At 40.3% G+C, this 13,258-nt stretch overlaps 1 long non-coding RNA gene across 1 annotated transcript in view; it reads right to left on the bottom strand.

Annotated features, from left to right (window-relative positions):
* LOC309874272 overlaps window positions 1–11,776 on the bottom strand; it is a 32,498-nt gene extending 20,722 nt beyond the window's left edge. Inside the window, exons 1-2 of the long non-coding RNA XR_014316812.1 lie at window positions 11,672–11,776; window positions 10,852–10,915 (exon numbers count right to left, since the gene is read on the bottom strand). This is a non-coding gene — a long non-coding RNA (uncharacterized lncRNA). The remainder of the gene's footprint in view (window positions 1–10,851; window positions 10,916–11,671) is intronic.
* Window positions 11,777–13,258: the final 1,482 nt, after the last annotated feature.

Here is a 13,258-nt window from a genome sequence, read left to right as displayed (position 1 = left end):
TTTCCTTTAAAAAGAAGGTTAAAACACTGAATGGAATGACAATCGGAATAAATTTTCTTTATTATCCATGTCTTCTTGGTAGTCCATGACAGAAGTGGTCCCCTAACAAAAGGGCAATAGGACAGCAGGATTAGTAGGGGAGCATTTAATGAAGTCTGGATGGAGCTTGCTAAGCTCAGGCTTCGCAGAGTGATTGGGTGCATGAAAAGAGAGCAAAACATTGAAGACATCCAGCAAACTCCAGCTGAGCCAGAGTTCTTGTTCTTGCACAGCCTGCCCTCACTACTACTAGAAAGACTGGAAAACACTTCTGAGGTGAATTTCACTCCATGCTTTCTTTCTACAGTTTATTTTTACAATTATCCTTCAATTAATGCAATTAGTGTAACAGAGGAGGAGTTGTTTAGATTTGAAATAACACAAGCCCTCCAGATGGTCTTTACTCACTAGTGAACATGACAGTGGAAGTTTCCCTTTCTGTGATGCCAAAATGATGAGATAAACATTTTCTTCTTTGACTTTCTGGATTTTTTGCCTCAAGGGTGTTGGCATACATTTTAGAGTAGGTTTCCAATAGAAGGATTATGTTGCTGCAATCCCAATATTTTGGGCTTTGGTGGGGCTGGGAGGCGCTAAGGATGAGGGGATGGGGGGGGGGGGGTGCTAATTAAAAAGATAAAACATGATACATAGCCTTCCCAAATGTGCCAAGACACTTTATGATCACAGTTGGTCAGAGTACATGCCTTATGAGCCCACAATGTGCTTGACATTGTGCAAGGCATATCTGCCAGCAGAGAAACTGCTTATTACAACTAACAGATCACAGTTCAGCTCCAGCAGTTGACCTCTACATTTCGGGCCAAAAGGACTGAAAGCAGCTACTCTAACAGGCTTGAATTTTCCATTAAAATATAATAATGCTGGGGAAGTTTTCCTTGGTGTTTGTGAATGGCAAAGTGCTTGGCACTCTGATGCATCTTTGAGAAAGAAGTTTGAAGCAAGTGTTGATCCAATAGGGACTTTAAGCAGGGAGGATAATGCTCTTAAATCAAGCAGAAAGCAGGGCTAACAGCCATCATGGAGCAAGGAGTGGAGAGCAGGGATAAGACGACCTTGTATCCTCAGTCCTCATCACCTCCATCCTACCCTCCAAGCTCTCCTCTGCCCCCTGACTGGCAGGTATTGCACTCACCCACTCTTTAGCTCACACCCAAAACTGTTCATCCTCATACCAAAGGTAAAGGAAGGAGGATGTGGTTGTTTTTCCCAGGTTCCTCAGTAAATCTACCCAATTTGAGATGAAAAGGACTCTTGCAATAGTTGCTGTCCTCCTCCAAAGGGGGCCTGGAGCTAAGCCCTCTGCAATATGCTCATCCCTCCTGTGGGGCCCCACAGATATTGCAAAGGCTCCTACCCCAAGGCTCAGGTGGTCAAGACAGAGTTCTTTCCAAATGAAAAGAAAATAGAAATGAGCTGTATTTTTAAAAGTTGCCCCTACTCCCCTTAAATGGAGTTCCACTGAACCTTTGTTTTCTTCACCCTTGTCTGTACAATCAGAGTAGGAGCACGGAGGAAAGTATTTCAGTTCTGCACGATTAACCTCCATTTAAAGAGATGAAAAAAAATCCCTGGGGCATTAGCCATTACCATATTCATGGTAGGAGTTTGCTGACTGTTAACTGCTTCTTGCCTTTGGGACCTGTAGCTAATAACAGACCATCCATTCATTCATTTCTGATAAGGCAACTAGCTCTTTCTTTTCCATCCTGCTCAGCAGGGAAGAGGACGCTGTGGGCCATAAACTTCCTAGCATTTCACAAGTACCCCAGGATTTGGAAACTGCTTGTCATAATATTGTAACAGCTTTGCAGCTAAGACAGCCCGGGCAGTAGTCACAACACTGCAGATACTGGCCAGACAGAAACACATGCTGATGATCATATTGGTCAAACAACTACTTGTTATATCGCCTGGCACAGCAACCTGCATATATGGTTCTTTGCCTTAGGGCTAAGACAAGTTACAATACGACAACAAGGAGCTGGAAAGCAAACGAACAAATAGTAATAATAAAATTAAAAACAAATAAATAAACAAATAAATGCCAGTGCTGGTGGAAAGAACAAGTTTAAGAAAAGCTTGCAGGTCATTATGGCAGTGCACTGATTATTCTACAAGCTTGCTATGCAATTCCCAGGACAGCAGTGGGAGCGATTCTCAGTGAATGCAATCAGAAATCATACTCCTAAACATCTTGTACAACCCTGTCCTTCAACTCATCTCAATAGAATTTGCCATTTAATGTCAGACACAAAACCTGTCTCACAGACCCACAAACTATCACAGACTGACAAGTTGAGGTGAGTTTCATGCTGATGCTACCTGAAAATAATTTTAGTACATGCAATTATAACTTGGCAGTTGGACATGAAAATCTTTGTAGGTCACTTCAGACTGAAGTCTTCTTCTCTTCTCTTCTCTTCTCTTCTCTTCTCTTCTCTTCTCTTCTCTTCTCTTCTCTTCTCTTCTCTTCTCTTCTCTTCTCTTCTCTTCTCTTCTCTTCTCTTCTCTTCTCTTCTCTTCTCTTCTCTTCTCTTCTCTTCTCTTCTCTTCTCTTCTCTTCTCTTCTCTTCTCTTCTCTTCTCTTCTCTTCTCTTCTCTTCTCTTCTCTTCTCCTTGTATTGAATTGCAGTACCAGATGAGTACAGACTGGGAGAAGAACTCATTGAGAGCAGCCCTGCAGAGAAGAACTTGGGGGTTCTGGTGGATGAAAGGCTCGCCATGAGCTGGTAGTGTGCGTTTGCAGCCCAGGCCAACTGCGTCCTAGGCTGCATCAACATAGGAGCAACCAGCAGGTGGAGGAAGGTGATTGTCCGCCTCTGCTCTACTTTCATGAGGCCCCTCCTGGAGTGCTGTGTCCAGGTCTGGGGCACCCAGCACAAGAAAGATGTGGACCTGTTAGAGCAGGTCCAGAAGAGGGCCACAAAGATGCTCAGAGGGCTGGAGCAGCTCTCCTGTAAAGAGAGGCTGAGAGAGCTGCGGTTGTTCAGCCTGGAAAAGAGAAGGCTCCGGGGTGACCTCATTGTAGCTTTTCAATACTTGAAGAGGGCTTATAAAAAAGATGGAGAAGGGCTCTTTACTCAGGTAGGTAATACTAGGACAAGGTGGAATGGTCTTAAAATAAAAAAGATAGATTTAGATTAGGCATTAGGAGGAAATTCTTCACTGTAAGGGTAGTGAGGCACTGGAAGAGGTTGACCAGAGAAGCTGTGGATGCCCCATCCCTGGAGGCTGGATGAGGTATTGGACAACCTGATCTGGTGGGTGGCATCCCTGCCTGTGGTAGAAGGGTTGGAACAAGATGATCTTTAAGATCCCTTCCAACCCATGCCATTCTATGATTCTATGATTCTGTGATGCTATGAATTTGGCACATGGAGAGAGCATAGACACAACCAAACTCAATTCAGTTGATCTATGGTAAAGAACCATTTGAAGTTCAAGTGACCATGTATCTAATGGTTCGGGTAACCTCCCACAACATTTACTTCAGACAAAGGGCAACACTCCTTGGATTTGAGGAGCTCTATCATGTCTCCCATAAAACATAACCTTTTGGCTGCCTAGAAGGGTTGCTTATGCACAGAAACAGTAGAGTTGGTGTCTTTCCCTAAAACAGTGGTGATTTCACTACAAATTGCATTTTACCTGTAGTGCAAGCCCATACATTTTGAAATGGCCTCAGAGGTGAAGGTTCATTGTAATCCAAACCAAGACACACGTCTGTGTGCTCTCCTTCCTCCGAACTCAATGAACTAAGGTGGATGGAAAAACAGTTTTGTTTTTTTTTAATCAGCTTTCAGTGTTTGGCTTCCACAGGGTTACCCTACGGTGATATGGGAGTGGGGTGAAAAGGGACAAGGGTTGCTGCAATAAAGTCACATGCTACCTCCTCATCTCTACATCTCTGCTAATGACTTTTTCATAAAGTTGAACTTCAAAGGAGAATCATGTTTGAAGGCCTAAACAAGGCCTGCTGTTTGGTATGCAGTGCCCTTTCTAGTGGCTAAAAATGCTCTCTGCTTTCATCTCTTTTAACAGTCTCTGCTGAGTTTTTAAACACGTCATTTTCTGAGGTTTCTTTCTTGTCCACAAGAGGAGGCAGATTGAACTAGCTGACTCAACCCTCTCACTCCTGAAGCACAGTTCTGGTGACTGAAATTTGGTGTCTGCTGCTATTTGAAGTCCCCTTAAGTACCAGCTTGAGAAAATATCTCTGACAATAACAAAGCAGGATCCATCTAAAGGACAGAAAATTCCTTCTAAAGCATCCATGGAAGATCTTCTGCATGATTTCTAAAAGACTGAAAATCACTATTATTTTATTCTTTTTAGCATCCTTATGCAAGAAGCCTGTCAAGAGACTCTGGAGCTATGTATTCTACAACACACTTTGTTTACTCAGATTATCGGCTCATGTTAGCCAGGACTATTTTTTTTCCTCGTAAGTTATCAAAACCTGTTTCTTAGAAAATTAGTTTAGAAGGGACCCTCAGAGATCTCATGATCATCACCAAATGAAGGCCAAGTCTGTTAAACCATCCCCATTGTTTCTATCTCTTTATTACTAAAAGCCTCCAGGGACAGAAGCTAGGTACTCCTCTCCAGATGATCAGTTTTGTCATTTCATTATCTTTTTGTTAGAAACCTTTCCTGGTCTTGAATCCAAATCACTTTTATTTCCACTAAAGTCTTTGGTCCTTTGTTCATGTTGAGAAATCTGGTGCTGGGATAATTTCAAACACATCATTTAAATATTTGTATCGCCTTCTATCTGCAAAAAAAAAAAAAAAAAGAGACTCACAGAAAGCTTGCTTAGGCCAAAAATGCTCACATGTTCATAGTTTGATATGAAAGCAACCACATCAATACTATACTACAGGGAAAAAATAATAAAATAAATTAAAAAAAAATATCAGCTTAGTGACCTTAGGAGTTCTAAGTATAATCTGTTAATATATAGCATGTTAGATTATATCACCTAAACAATTTTATATCTGCCTTATATAGGCAGTAAGCATTCATTTATGTTTAAAGTAAGTCTCCAGATAAGATAAAACTGGTTTAGAAATATACTCCAGGCTCCCTTCCCTTCCCTTCTTTTTTCTTTTAAAGAATGGACTTCATTATTAAACTAATTTCCTGGGAAAAAAAATAAAGTTTATGTCTTTTAGTTTGTTTCTCATTTGTTGGCAGGTTCTTTCCTTAATAATGTTGGAAACTTCCTGCCAATTTCAACTGAAAAGGGGCTGGGAGTCTCAGAATACTGAGTTTCTTCACAGTTCATGACAATCAGTAGCTCAGCAGAGGAAAATGTATGAATCAGTGCCCACAGCAAGATGGATGGGTTGAATTCATTCATTATGCATATGTTTAGTAGTAAAACGTCTAGATGATCAGTACGTAGGTACTGCCTCACCAGCTCGTACAGGCAAGCCATTCAGCGTGGAAATAACTTGGACTAACCCACCAGTGACTAACTCTTTCCTAATTGAAGTGTCATGGAAGATTTGGAGAAATGTTCAAACGCTAGTCCTTAAGAAAGCAGCTTTGTTTCATCCTCTGAAATGCCTGTTTTACCTATGAAGTAACTTGGATGTTAACAACCAGTTTATCTCCCTGTTGTGGGTTAACCCCAGAAGCCCGTTAAGCACAACAGCTACTCACTCACTTTGCCCTATCCCTCCACCTTAATGGGATGGTGGAAAAGAGTAAAAGCAAGATAACTTAGGGATTGAGTTAAATATTTTTTTAAATAAATGAACAAGTGGAAAAAGAGAGAAAGAAATAAAAATAAAACAAGTGATGCAAAGGTTGTAACTCATTACCTCCCATAGGTAGACTGATGGCCAGCCAGTTCCCAAGCAAAATGATAGCTAACCTCCCTAACTCTCCTCTCTGTTTTGTTGCTGAGCAAGATTCCATGGAATAACTTTTTGGTTAGTTTGGGTCATCTGCCTAGTTGTGTCCCCTCCCAACTTCTTGCACACTCCCAACCTATTTACTGGCAGGGGTCAGAGTTCAGAACAGACAAGACTTTGATAATGTACAAACACTAGCAATATTTTAGCTATTTTAGTGTGTTATCAGCATTATTTTGGTCACAAATCTAACACACAGCACCATACAGGCTGGTATGATGAAAAATAACTCAATTCCTGTTAGACTCGGTGCATTTCCTTACCAGCAGTCATCAAAAAGTTAAATATGTTCCAATAGAATTACAACCTCCAGCAATGAAGAAGGATGTCAGCACTTTCAGAGGGCAAATTTCCCCATATTAAAGTAAGTGCATAAGATGCTGGGGATGAAATGCAGTCTAATATATCCAGTAGCTGTTGAAGAAACTTGCACGACTAGATGCTCACCTTGTCTGCAGATGAAGTTAGATAAATCAGTTGCCTAAAGCCTATAAAAATTCTAAAGAAAGTCATTTAGCAGAGAAAAAATAATCCCCAAGTTAACCTCTCCCGCAACCTTGATTACCTTGTATTTACCTTCCAATCATGCAGTAGTGACTCCTTTGCATTCTCTCTGCCCTTAGACAATTGGCACATAAATAATCAAATTAGAAAATAATTCTGACTTTATACAAGTACTACCAAGTCCTGCAGTTCTCACTGCTTTGGCCTTTCAAAGGGCATGGAATGGAAGGTTTTCTTTGCCTGGTGACTTGATGTTCATGGTGAGGAGGATGAGATGTCCATGTACATACACAAAAATCTGTTCTTCAGTGTAACGCAGACTCTTTGTTTGCTCTTTGGTTTAAATTTTCCACTGAACGTTACACAAATACTTGTACTTGTGTGTGCAACACAAGCACTAACTTTCTCTGTAGGCTGAAAAACACTTAGATTCTACCAGCAAAGATGTATTTCTTGGGCTTCCCATTCTGTTGAAGCATAAATTAAACCACCCAAAGAGGTGGCGCTGCCAAAGAGGTGGTCTCACCCTCCTTCTGCTCACCTGCCTGCTCATTCCTGACCCTCCACACCATGCCACTTGTATGTGGCAAGTAATGCCACCCACATTTCTGAGATCAACATATGCCTTCAAGAAACCTCTTGGGTTAAAATAAGCCCAAGAAAATGTATTTATTTTTATTCTGTATCAGCTTTCCATCCTGGTTCAACACAATCTGCACAAGTGCGATGGCTTGGCCAAAAAGTTGGAACAGAAGGGCTTAGAGGGAAGTGTGATTGTGAGTTCATCTCTGCTGGCAACATAGGCAACCAATACTGACTTCAAAAATTATTTCAGAAAACATTTCTTCATGGCAAGAGTGGTTTGACATTGGAACAGGTTGCCCAGCAATGTTGTAGAGCTGCCATTCCTGAAGGTATCCAAGAGATGTGTGGATGTGGTTTAGTGGTGGAATTTGTCTTGTTATGTGATGGTTCAACTTGATGACCTTTTGGGTCTTTTCCAACTGAAATGATTCTATGACTGCTTAGCATATAGGGACTTTAAATAAATTGAGATTATGTCTATCGAGGCCTCAATAATTCAGTTGCAATAGGCTGTCCACAGTGCTTGGATGAGTAATTTGGTTGTCCAACAGTGCTTATATAGTGACTGACATGTAAAAAGAGATTGTACTGTGGCAAGAAGTCATTCTAAGGCAAACATGGCTTCCTTTTTGTGTGTGGCATACTGCTCAAATCTTTTTAGAATGAATCTGCAAATAGGAGCCAAAGGAGCATCAGTCCAAGCTTGATAGTCCCACCTGAAGGCAGACAACAGTGCTGGGTGAAACAAAACATCTGGAGCTGTTCGCTCTTTGATGTAGGCAAAAAAAATTTAAAAAAAAAAAAAAAAAAAGGAATCCAGATAACTGACTTAAACTCGGCACCCTACTTGCATAGAGCTAATATTCATTGACAACCTTATTGTAAGTCATCAAGCAAGGATTTAAAGGGTTTGGGATCACTTCCCAACTCTATAACAGTCTGTTTTTATGACCCCCATCAAGTCACTTAATTTCTCCATGACTCTGCTCACCATCTGTGAGCAAGACATTTTTTTGCCTGACTCATTTGCTAAGAAGCTAAACTCTTGGAGTAGAAGCCATAAATCTTACTATAACTGCAGTGTTGAGAAAAAACACATTGTTCTCGGTGAGGTGCTGTTGTAACATAGTCCTCAGCTTTGTTAGAGCTTTCTTTAGCCTGAATGAATTTACTAGCAGGGTGTCAACAGCAAACCTGGTCGTATCATACACTTTCTTCCCAGCCCCTACTGTTGTTATTTCCTTTGTAAGCTTCAAGAAAGCAAAATAATAAATAAATAAGTAAACGGAGATCAGTGTCAAGAAATTCAGATATAGTTCAGAAAACTGTTTCTTCCCCATTTACCTCATTCATTTTCCTTTTCCTTCCCTTCCCATTCCTTCTCTTCCCTCTTATAACAATATCCTTGTCAGGGAATCCTTCTACATCTAAGTTTTCTCAAGAGTCTTCCAATAACATTTATTCATAACTTCCCTCTGGGTGACCTTGTGTTGCTGAAATCAACATTGCAAAAGTGACCACTAACAAAAAATACAAAAAATGTGTATAAGCGAATTTTACTACAGGACTGGGATTTGGGGTTCTCTATTTTCTGTTTCTTTGTTTGTTTGCTTGTTTTTTTAATAACATGTTTCTAAACTAGGATTTGTCCGCTCACACTCAGCAGACCATAATGCAATGACATAATTACAGTTTACTCATCCTACATAATAAATCAATCTTATTCAACTTTGGGACAGATGTAGAGAAACAGTTTATTCTTTAAACAAAAGAGAATGAAAGGAAAAGCTGTTCTGTGGACATCAAAACCTACAATCTTTTTTTTCCCGTAGTTCCATCCTCACTGTTTCTTTGGTGAGGATTTCACTCTGCAACCTCTCCCTGGGGGTGGTTCTTTTCTGGAATTTTTCCTCTCCTCAGAGCAAAATATTTCAGCAAAGTTTGCAGTAACGTGGTATTTACAGAACTTTCATCCTGCTGTTAAATTTATTTAAAATTGAGCAACAGGTTCAAAAGTTACTGACACAGCGACTGAGAGGCCTGACAGACAGACAAGGACAGGGGCAAAACAGATCTGCGGTAAAAATTAAGTATAATGTTATAAAATAACTATAATCACCTTGATTATTCTGATGTGGAAAGATAGAACTAAATATGATTAATACATATTTTTTCTTGCATTCATTAATGATCTAAGGAATTTTCCCTTACCACTGCAAAACAGCAATATTTACCATGGCTTCTGTAATTTCTTGTATTCATCAGCAAAGTAATGGCCATAGAAGTCTTTCATCAGCGTATAAAGGTCCCCATTATCATTGGATGTCACTTATGGTACCTACTGTTTTATAATAGCATCTCACAAGAGTAAATAAAATACAATTAGAAGTACACAGCTTCCAAGACTGAATGCTGCATTTTGCTGAGATAGGGAAATGCAATACCAACTGCTAGATAGAAAACAGACATGCCAGGATTTGTATCACTTCATTTTAGCTATCTAGAAATTGCGTATCTACTCTAAAGCAGTCATCCAGGCTCCCTCTAGAGTCCACGATGAGAGATCAGCTTCTCTAGAGAGCAGTTCAGCACAGAGTAGGGTAGGTCTCTGTGGTGAACAAATCCTAGGTACAATACCTACAAAACTGCTTAAGACTAGATGACAGTCAGAAATTATTAAATTTAAGTGATTTAAATCCTGCTTACTACAAGAGAAGTCAGTAAAGCCCTATAAAACAGATATGTTACAAATATTGTGAAATCTAAGGTCAAGGAATCAATGATCTGGCCAGTCTATATTGCCCAGCCTGTTGGACCCGTACTTTATTCAGGCAAAGGGAAAGAAATGGTGGGCGCAACTATTTTGGGTACCCAAGTAGTCAATCCAAATATGACATTCAGCAATGAAACTAGAACATTTTCTGAATGCAGACCAGTGCCCTTGTCACAAAGCGGCCCATCCCTAGAAAATTAGAAGTCATGGAGATTCCTCTAAAATAATACAGCAACAAGAGATAAACTTATTTATATAAAGAGTAGGTTAAGAGTGGCATCAGGATAGCATGCATGCCTTAGTCAGTCGAGCCAGTGAGATTCCTCTTTAAATAACGAGTCACATTTATGACATGAACACAGGTATTCCTCTCAGGTAGGCTATAGAGAATGCCATGCTAGATATTTAGGAACCATAATCTACCCAGAGTCTCCAGAACTAGAAACCCTCTCTGATGAGTTTTCAGAAGATGTAGGCCTCATTGACCACTATCACCTAACAGCCTCAGCTTTGGGGAGGATGGATGATGTCCACAGGTTAACTCACTGGGTAACAAAGGACAAAACAGGCATTCTGCTGGGATGTTCAACACAAATGTTACAGAATAGTGGGGCTTTGCTTGTTTGTTTGTTTTTAATAGGGTTTTCCAATACATAGTCATAGCTTTAAGAAACTGGGCTAAAAATTAGAGCAAATCAAAAGTGGTTTATAAAACAAAACAGACTTCATGGGAAGTGACACATGGGATTCATTGAACTGAACATTGGTTGTCTAAAACATAAGTTTTTCCTCTCTGCAGATGATGCAGACTACCTCAAAGGTTTCTCCAAAGAATGGTGCCTCATCCAGTCACCTTCAGGAAATGCCTGCCTCTCTCCACTGACCCTAGGGGGAGCCTAGAACACTCACTTTGACTGGACAGGCATGTAACCATAGATTTCGTAGCCTAATCTTCGTGTTTGAGTAGCACCACATAAGTGAATAAGGTCCAAAAAGACTACTCACCTTGTTGCCTTTAATGCTGTTAACCAACGTAGTGTCTTGTTTTCCACCTTCAGGAATGCTGTGGCTGTCTCAGGAGAAAGATCTGATCAGAGTCTTTTCAAAAGGTTTCCACTTGTGGTTGATTCCATGTGAAGAAATTACCCTATGCAAGGCCTATACCTTCACTTCAGATGTCTGAAGCTTTGGCTGAATCTCACCTCTAATTTCAGCTGTCTCAATATGCAAGCTGACTCTCAACTGTAATAGCTGTCCTAAAGGACAGTCTCACAGAAAGGGGTTTTCTTAGGTTTGGGGTTTAATGTAATTCAAATCCTAAACAAGGGGCTTAATATCTTGGCTATCCTTTGTGTCCTAGGAAGATAAATGCATTATCCCTTTCTGCATGCAAAGACTTGAGTAAAATGCTGCCAGACTCATTCAGAAGGCTAGTGGCAAATCTCTGCAGTATCTGACTATAACTAAAACCAATATAAAAGAGATTTATTTACGTTTTAATCCAGGTCTCTCTTATTTCAGGAAAATCTGTTACATAACACCTAAGGAAATGCATGCTACTCTGTATTCAAGTGTCCATCCCCATTATTCCTGAAAAAGTTCATTTGGGATTCACTCCCCTGGGATGGGCAGAGACCATCTTTCTTATTGCAGCTGGAGCATAACCAGGGCCAATTTACACTTACTCGGTGACAAAACTTCCCTAGTTTGCACAGCACTTTTTCTTCCCCACCCCTCACCCACTCCCAGTGTCTCATCTCACACCCACAAAGGTTTATGGTCTGGCTGAGATGTTCTGCTTGACAGCCTCAGTTCCTGTACTCACCAGCTCAAACGAGACCTTGGGGCTGCCTCCTTGGATGCACTTGTGCGTGCCAGTGGACTCTACCCTCATGAAGGCAATGAAATGCAGATTTTCAGCAAACAGCACTTGGGCAACTGTCTTAGTGAATTGCTAGACACTGATTCACCTCTTCTGGAAATGGATTAGTTCCAACCAGTTGAATATCTCCAGGCAAAGCTCAGTTAAAAATTGCTGACATCTCACAGCAATGTTGGACCAACTTTCTATTTCAAGACTTCTGCCTAAGTAGCATCCCCCCCCCCCAGCCTGCCTTCTGTTTTTTTTTCTTTTTTTTTTTTTTCTATTTTTTTTTCTTTTCCAAGGCTATTTGTTGGGAGCAAGGATCTTGATGTTTATCCTTTTTCTGAAATCATAAATTCCTTCCTTTATTAGCTCACTAGAACACTAGAAACTCTCTTGGAGTTAATGAGTATACAGTGTCTTCAACTGGAGTCTGAGCAGCAGCAGGGGATGGATAGGAAAAAAAAAAAGGGATCAATTTCACCTACCTTTAGCCATGTAAAATTGAGTTGTCTAGTTTAAAGTAAACCTCTAGGTTTCCTCTAGAGTCATTCAAGAAAGAAGACTATATTGGCTTTCAATCCCACACAAAGATAAGCATCTGAGATATCCTAGAAATGAATTTTTAAATGGCTGAAATTAAGAAGATGAATATTGTTGTCATGTTGGACAATTACTATATTATTTACTGTACTCCAGGAAGTCTCCTACCTCTCAGCTAATGATCTGTTTCTCTCTGAGAGTTGGGCATGCAGCAATCAGCTCTCCCTTTTCCTTTTTTAGATATTTTTCCCTCACATTTCTGGCATGGTGTTATTAAATTATTCACTATTCCCTTTTCTCTACTGCCACTGTTTGGCATAGAGGATGCTTTGTTTGTCTTCATTATCTTCTTGCCACTGCATGTGCATGACTGCATTCAAATGCATGCTCATGTGCACATGAAGTCTAGACATGTGCTTGTGGAATCTATATATGATTCAATTTATCACTTTACTTGGAAAAGGAGGAGGGGAAGAGAAGAAATCCCAGACAAGTATGTTCAGCCTTGCGCCAGTCTTCAAAACCAACCTCAATCATTTCCATTTAAAACTTTCCACTGGAAAAAAAAAATAAAAATCAGATGCAATGAACAAAGTAATAAATGCAACGGCAGAGCACATGGGGCAATGACATTGCTCTTGCACAAGAAGACTCTGATATTTGGATGTTTGTTTTCCTCTCAAACTGGAACAAAGTCAAAATATTTAAACTTTCCTGGAGGGAAACATTTCAGTTTAGAAAGGTCAATTTTTGATCTCAATACACAAGATTGACATCAACAGGAGACCGATGAAATGCATCCCTTTCATTTAACATTACCCATTGAATCGAGCTACTGCCACATGGAAGATGTTGCTTTGGGTCTCTCTTTCTGCCATGATCCCTGTGGACGCAGTTCTTTGGCAGGGCTTCTTCTCCAATGATGCATAGCATTTGTTGTTTTCCTTTCTTTGCTGCCCAAAATGGCCTGAGTTCAGACAATAGGATTGGGCTGCCAATACAATT

The sequence above is a fragment of the Aythya marila genome (assembly GCF_965140915.1).
Source record: "Aythya marila genome assembly, chromosome: 2".
Classification (NCBI taxonomy): Eukaryota; Metazoa; Chordata; class Aves; order Anseriformes; family Anatidae; genus Aythya; species Aythya marila.
The sequence above is the reverse complement of the archived record's forward strand: the minus strand, read 5'-3'. Positions and strand labels throughout refer to the sequence as shown.